Source organism: Pelmatolapia mariae, linkage group LG1 (genome assembly GCF_036321145.2).
Source record: "Pelmatolapia mariae isolate MD_Pm_ZW linkage group LG1, Pm_UMD_F_2, whole genome shotgun sequence".
In the NCBI taxonomy this organism is placed as follows: domain Eukaryota; kingdom Metazoa; phylum Chordata; class Actinopteri; order Cichliformes; family Cichlidae; genus Pelmatolapia; species Pelmatolapia mariae.
Genome location: NC_086227.1, coordinates 8,114,124 through 8,122,284, shown reverse-complemented (window position 1 = coordinate 8,122,284; position 8,161 = coordinate 8,114,124). Strand labels below are relative to the sequence as shown.

General features: G+C 37.3%; 1 long non-coding RNA gene across 1 annotated transcript; it reads left to right on the top strand.

Annotated features, from left to right (window-relative positions):
* The first annotated feature begins 6,782 nt into the window (after positions 1-6,782).
* LOC135933513 (uncharacterized) lies at positions 6,783-7,505 on the top strand. Its single transcript, XR_010573781.1, has 3 exons — positions 6,783-6,895; positions 7,053-7,205; positions 7,486-7,505. It is a non-coding gene; the product is annotated as an uncharacterized LOC135933513 (long non-coding RNA).
* Positions 7,506-8,161: the final 656 nt, after the last annotated feature.

Below are 8,161 nucleotides of genomic sequence, written 5' to 3'. Positions count from 1 at the left end.
TCAAGAGCTTTGATAATAAACCTGCAACTAAAATCCTTGCCTGGACAAGCATATTCATTTTCTTTCAATTACCCAAACTTTAAAAACAAAATAAATATAAAATGACAATACTTTTGGTGTTAATTTAAAGCTCACATTGCCTTGAATTAACATTTAACTCAAGTCATAACCTTTTCCTAACTTTAACAAAAGTGTCTCGACATGGTTCTGCAGTCAGTGTCCTGCACGTTGTACTGTATGTCCACCCGCTATCCCAACCATTTAGCTGCTACTCCAGTGCTATAGATAAATGTAAGATTTTCCGCTGTTGCCTCTGTAAAATACTTTTAAAAGCACGAAGTATCGTAAAGTACAAGTTCTGCAAAATTAGTACTGGAAATAAGTATAGGTATTGGAAATGCACAGTGCTTACAAAAATCAACTATTAAAACTGACATATGTGAACAAGGAGAAAAAACATATCAAATCCATTCTAACCTGAATGAACAAACAACAGTTCAATCATCTCAAATTCTTTGCAGTTTTATTCGCACCACACCTGCTTTTTTGGCCAGACACTCCAAGTCTGAATGATTGGGCCAGACATCTGACAGTGATGAAGGAGAGAAATCATTAGTTTTTATGAACCAGTCTCTTTCTGGCAAAGCATAAAGCACATTGCTTGGCTTATGTTTTGAGATTTTCTTCACTTTCAAGGGAGAGACCACATTCACAGATGCAGTGACCATGTGGGGCTGCATGAAAGCGCTTTCAGAAAACTCACCTTAGACTTCAACTAAAATTTTATACAATCGCAACAAATGCTGTCGGGCTTTTGTTGTTAATTAATGAACTTTATGTTAACAATAGCTATGAGGATCGGTGCTTAGAGCCATGAAATAATTGTAAGCCACAAATAGTTATTGTTTATTGTTATTGCAACTTAGGGTATATTTCTGGTACTTTGTCATCACTTAGTGTTCATAATTCATGTTCTGACATTTAAAGTTTGTCATAACTAGGCTTCACAGGATGGGAGGGAAAATCTACTGCTGTACTGATGCTGTAGGCACAGATGTCCATTCATCTGGCCTTTCGTTTGTCCTACTGAAACTCCCTGTCATTGGATCACAGCCCGAGTCATTTGTTACTGTAGTGTTTGCTGTGTGAAACCATGAAGCGTGTCAGCCCATCTGGACTCAGCACAAATCAAAGAGCCCATAATACAGTAGACAGATGTTGTCCTCTGTTTGCCCATGCGCCTTTCTATGCTGATGCAGACAAATATTTGATTCCATTCACATATTCAGACTATGACAGGGACACATTTTGTTCTCAGACAAGGTTAAAATTGTTAATGTAATTGGCAAATTTCACACACTAGACTCAGAGCCAATAATGTTGATTTCATTTCTATCTCAGTTATAATAGAGTCAAATTAAATATGGGTATAATCCAAAATCTATAGTGGAAAAATAACACAAAACATCTGGAAGTGGTACTGGAAGTCCCATTCTATTCATTAAATACAACTTAGCAGTCAAAGCACAATTTTGTATTTGTGTTTTGATAACTACTTTTAGAAGTCGTCCTTCTCAAATTATTCAATCTGCAGAAACAAATCAGGAAGCTTTCTTTAACTGTTTTTTATTTCATTTCAAGAGCTTGTGAATGAATTTAAAGACCAGGGCAAACCTGCCTCAATTCTGATTCTGACACATTCTGACTGATTCCTGTGCATTCCTGCAGTATATTAAAACAGTAATTTAAATCCAGAATGATTATATTACAATAATGACATTAACTGTTGTTTACTACACAAATTAAAAATACCGTGCAATCTTTGTGTTACAAAGAAATAAATTGTCTGCACTTCAGACAAACAAAGGAATAGTGGAGATTACATGTTCAAAAGATCTGTCATTTCAAATCATCTGGTTCTTTTATATAGCAGTTTTACTCTATCTGAGCACTCAAAGCACATTATATAACTCGCCTCATAGAGGCATTCACACTCTCACACACATGCGTTTTCTTTTTCAGTGCTTTCTGGCTAACATTCACACAGATTCATAATTCGATGGATGCATTGGAGAGCAACCTGGGGTTAGTATATTGCCCAAGGATATTTGGCATGCAGACTGGAGCAGCCATATATATCGAACCACCAACCTTCCGATTAGCAGATGACCTGTTCATTCTCCTGAGCTAAGGTGAGTAAGTAAAGTAATTTCCTGAAAGGATTTTGAAAATGATGAGAAACAGTTTAAAAATATATGTGCCATTTATCAGTGAAGGGGTTGCAGTTGAAATATGGACTATCATATTCACAATTTTACAAGTCCAAGACTCTTTATTAAGGAGAAGTTAAAGAGCATGCACTGACTTATTCAATATCTGTGGTAGAACTATGAATCAGCCAGTGTCAAAAATCCAATTAAAACTACGTATATATAAAATTTTGGTAAGGGCCACAAGATAAATGTACAAGGTAGAGAAATACTGGAAGAAGAATTGTGCATACATCTGAGTAATTATCACTGGTGTGCAACAGGCAACCACACAGAACTGCAGTTTTTCTCAGAAAGTACTGTCATTCAGAGATAAACTAAATGAACATATTATAGTTTATGACACTAATTTTAAGAGTGACATCTGAATGTGAATGCTTTAGCCACAGTTCCATCTGAAGACATTTAGAGATATATATTCATAATACTCAGAAAATTGAATATTAAGAATCAGAATTAAAACCGTTTTACTTTTGATGACATGAAACCTGCCACAAAGATCATTTTTAAGCTCTGGCACAGTCTCTCAATACATAATATCAATAACATCTCTTCATGTAACCAGAGAATCTCTGTGCTTTAGGCTATTGGTAGCCGTCCTTCAGATGACAGCTGTCGCAGCTTAAAACACAGGCTGCAGAAGTAGATCCCTGAGCATCCCTTTGAGGCCAAGCTTATTTAGTAGTATACTTTTCTATACACAAAAAGAAGATTATATAACTATGAAATAATCACACCAAAAACTGAATTTAATGGGGTAGGAAGGTTAAGAGTTTCAACATTTTAGTACAAGAGTTTATACTGAAAGGTGTCCTTTGCCAGCTAACACAGGGCCAGAGGTGGAGTACATCCTGGACAGGGTTGCCAGTGCCACATCTACACCAACAGCCAATTTAGAATCATTAGTCCGTTCCTCTCTCACTTTTTGGGCTGTGAAAGAAAACCACAGCAGGCACACCAACATGCAAACTCCACATGGAAAGATCCCAGGTTTCAAACCTGTAACCTTCTTGCTGTAAGGCAGAATGTAGAGACACTGATTTAAACTCATGGCAGCCTTATGGTACAAAGGTTTGCTGAGTGTTATCCACACCTCCTATAAAAACGCAAGGTTTGGAGCAACAGTGATAATTCCTCTTGATATAGTTCTGTGATGAGTACCCTCAATCACTTCTTATACAAGGGAAATGCCATTGATTTCTCTTGGACATTGTTGCTGCAAAGTACCAGCCCATAACTCATGCGTGCTAACTCTAAAGAAAAGTGCATGCACATTTAAGTAAAACTCTACGTTCAGAGGGATTTGGATATTGGATGTGCTTGCCTCCTAGCCTTGGGCCACATTGTGGAAAAATGAAGGTTTCACTGCTTTAACCATAAAGTCAACAGCTATTCACTGTAGCTTCAATCATGTGATTTCATGCAAATAGTCATATATTGTTCTCTTTCTCAAATCATCTAACCATTATGATAAACAGGAAAAAAAATTATTTCAAATGTAGTATCTCAAACTAAATGGCAAATCAATCTGTTAATTGTTTCTTAATCCACTGAAGCATTAGTTTCATAGTTGCGTTATTTTTTCATAGCAGCAACATGAAAGTTTGCAATGAAGTGCAATGAAGAAGCCTAATAACAAAATGAGCAAAGCTGAAAAGCAAAAAACAACTTTGTCTTCAACTGATTTTCTACCATGAAGCTAATGGTGTAGAGCAGAAAGTGAAATAATGACTGTGTCTGGGCTAATTAGTTTCCTACACGCCTTCCTAACAGTTATTCAGCTCATCTGTCAGTGAATCCACTCACTGACTGCTGTAGAGACACAAAAACAGACACACACACAAGGCCTGCACTATGCATCTGTTTATATGCTTATGTGCCTTTTCTCCCCTTGGGTTATTACAGAATAGTTTTTGGACACTGCATATAAACACATCTGTAATTTGCAAAAACACAATAAAAACTACTTGATTATGTTCTGACCAGAATTTTACAATTGCAGATTGTGAGATAGCTTGGCCCAAGTGGCTGAAGAAGGGCTGGAGACAGATGCTGTCCAGTGTAGCAGGGGATTTATTTCATAATCATTGTGACCAAAAATATTTACAAAAATTAAAAAAATTCCAAAGTTAAGTTGGTGCAAATAAACATAATTGAACTTGAACCAACCAAAATTAACGTCAAGTGCACTCAGCTATACTGACCAGACCTTTGCAATCTCTGATGCAACAACAGGCTGAACGTGATGCTAGAACTGGAGGAGGAGCACAAGCTCCAGGAAGATAGATGGAAGCAAATCCGGCATCAGTTTCCCCAACTTCAACAGCAGGTGCAGCAGGAGAACCGTGAGCGTCAGTTACTGGAAGTTCAAGCATCTACATCTGCTTCCCCAAGAGGACCTACACTGAAAAAATGGGAATTGGCAGGCTTTTGAATTTGCACAAATGAATTTAGTTAATGTCACACAAGCCTTTCATGTTTCTCTTATTTACATGATTGAATAAAGTACCATTTACTTGATTATAAACAATACTGAGACTACTCATTTTTCTTGCATTGATTTAAAGTGACTAAATTAGAATACTAAAACCATTGTAATCATGTTTGACCACAACCGGAAATGATGCAATATATTCAAAGACAACAACTAAATATGATTGGATAATAAGACCTAGAGTCTTATCCAATAAGACAACAACATAATTTAAGGAGAGCGCAATTGACCGCCAGATTCTGGAAGACTGTTTAGCCACATGCAACCTTTGGCACTGAGTCAGGCATACTGAGAAGGTAAGTAATTTAAATACATTTGTTTTAGTTGGGTACGTTTTCACAGAATTGTTGTAGTGCATGCTATAGGAAAAGTAATCTGTAATGCATCTACATGTTTTTACAGTGCTAGCTAAAGTTGGTATTAGCTTTGTTGCTAAAGCTGAAAAATAGTAACAAATTGCACATAGTCGGGAGAAAGCAGCTGTTGTCGGTCAGATATGGAATTTATGTATGTGACAGAGAGCACTGGCGTTTTTGATGGCTTAGCAAGTTAAAACGTCACTGAGAGAGCGCAATAGTGTTTGTGTTACTCGTGCTAGTTATGGCTACAGTGGCTAATTAGTCTGGCTGTAACGTCAGAGTTTAAGAAGCTGGGAGCGCCACAGTGCCGTACCTTAATTCTTGCTGCTGACATGCACTCGAGTTATAATAAGTGGGTTTAAGAACCTGTGCCCATAAATGCCAAATCATTTTTCCATTTAGTCATTGTTTTAGGTGAAGTGTCACTTACTTGACTATTCTATTGGTCAAGCCCAAATAATACAGCAGATATCTACAAAGAGATAAGTCTGTTCAACAGAGTATGTCTTATTAAGTGATGTATTGTGAATTTTCCAACATTGTCCTAACAAAAATTAGGACCCTTTTTTCCCCCTTTTTTTCTACTTTGTGTAGAACATATGTGAGCTGCTTCCCAAAACATTATGTATAAATGAGAGAAAGATTGGTACTTTAAAGAAACCATTAATGCTTTTCTGGACTGGAATACCTTTTTTCAATTAAAATTAATATTTTTTGTGATGGTGGAATTTTTACCTTTATGATTATAGAAGTCAAACCATCAGATGATGATAGCTTACCATCTAAACTCCCCATCTCTTGGCAAGTCTGAATTAGAGGTCTCAGCTGTATCGGCCTTTCTAGTGGATTTGCTTAAAGAGGAGATATCTTAAGTCATTAGGTACATATTCCCTGACATTCTAGAGGTCAACCTTGCACAGTGTGTGACATTAAAGGGCATAACTTATAGAAAGGGAATGGTACTGGCCCAAAGGGCAGCAGGTGGATTGCCAGAATACTGAAAAACCTTATCTGCATTGTACCACAGCATATTCTACATCGTCAGAGAGCTTGGTGGCTGGTACAGAGAGCACGACAGAGCTTTTGAGCTCAGCCCAGTATCCACAAGAATATTCACCCTGGTTTCACTCTGTGAACTCCTTTATACTTATCCATTGGTTGACTATAAGATTGGATGAGTCCACATTGTGACTTTAAAAAGGCATATAGAAATAAAAGGTGTTCAGATAAGTGTAATAGGTTCAGTCGCATGTATTTCATTAGATAAATTCTTCTTTTTTAATGTCTGATCTTTATAACTTTGACTATTGGGTATGGATAGCTGTATGAAAACTAAACTGAAATGATTCTTTCTGAATGTATGATATGTAATTCTTTTTTGCCTACAGAGTCCTGTGGTCCTAAAGACTGTTTTGGCTGACGGAACCTGTCGAAGGCTCACTCTCTAATGGAGCGCCTGAATCAACTGAGGATCTCATCGTTGAAGTCAAGAGACAGTGTTGTCTTCAGGGCAGTTTCAGTCTTCAGTTTATGGATTCCTTGTTTGGGAATGAGTTTCTTAACCTTACCTCAGTTTCAAAAGTAGCAGACAAAGGGACTCTTAAAGCTATTGACATGTCAAAGCCCACCACATGGACATAAAAAACAGTAACGAGTTGGTGAAACTCAAGATGGAAAAGACTTTTTCATACAGAAGACATGAAGTTGTTCGTGATGCACCAATGGTGGAGGCTTTCATGGCAAGATGGCCTGCTCTATTTGATTTCCATGAGGTAAGGTCTGCCTCATACACGGTGTTCTTGTGGTATTAGCCTAAAATGGTTAAGGCACAGTTGTTATTTGACAGCCCATTTCTTCAGCATGAGTGATTGCAGCCTTCTTCCAGGTATTAAACCTCTGAAGCTCATTCCTCTGTGCTCATGTTTTCAGATCAACGCTGAGTTTAAGAGAATTGCCACCATCCCCCCTCAAACAAAGTTCCTGGCTCAGCTGGATCTCCACTTGGACAACCTGGTGAAGTTGGTCAACAGAAGAGGAGAGCTTGGACTAATACTGAAAAGAATTGTGGCACAAATGGATAATGTAAGTGATAAAGCCTCAACACTCACTTAACATGATCCTCTTTGGATGAAACTTTATAATTGTGGAAGATTTCAAATGTTTTCCCATGATAAATTCTCTCATTTTGTATTTTTACATCTGCTTGTTTTTTTAACCTTCACTTTGTCAACTTATTATTAATTGCCAGTATTATTAATTTGTGTGCCTTTACTTTAAAAACATTCATGTAAAGTACACTATTAAAACTTAAATGAAGGACAAGGGCTGAATGAAGATGCTAATTACATACATTTCATTTCAGTGTGAAGATGATGATGCTGAGTGTGTATCTACATGGGTGAAGACCCTGGCATGCTTATCCGGGAGTATGTGGTATGTACTTGTCTTTTTTTTCTTTTCTTTTTTTTGGACTTTCCACAGTGTGTCATATTACTTACTTGGCATGAAATGACTAACATGGCTTCTTTTTTACAGGGCATGGAAGAACGTGCCATCAATGAGACTGTTGAAGACACCACTGTTCGAATTTATCTTCTTAAAGAGCAAGCTTCAGCAGATGAACAAGAGTTGTCCTTGCAGGCATCAGGGTGGCGAAAAATTTGGATAATGAAGCATTTGCTGTGATAATGCTATTTGGACTCATGTATGCATTAAACCTTGCCTACCCTGCTGACCTCCGCTACACCTTTGACATTTTCCAGAAGGTTTTCATGGAACTGGATGGAGCTAAACTCTCTAAAGTTCTTGCTTTCAAAAACCATCTGTTTCATTGAGAAGTCAAAGACTGCACTTCTGCAATTCTTTGCAGTTTTTCATTTTGTGTTCAGTAGCGTTATACTGCTTATGTTTTTATTGCTTTCCCCTCATGTGACTGCAATGCAGGATGATTTTTCCTTTTGGTATCATGTTGTAAGAAATTTTTACAGACGATTTTTAGCAATATGTTCTGAGTCAACCTTAATGTCCTGCTTACATGT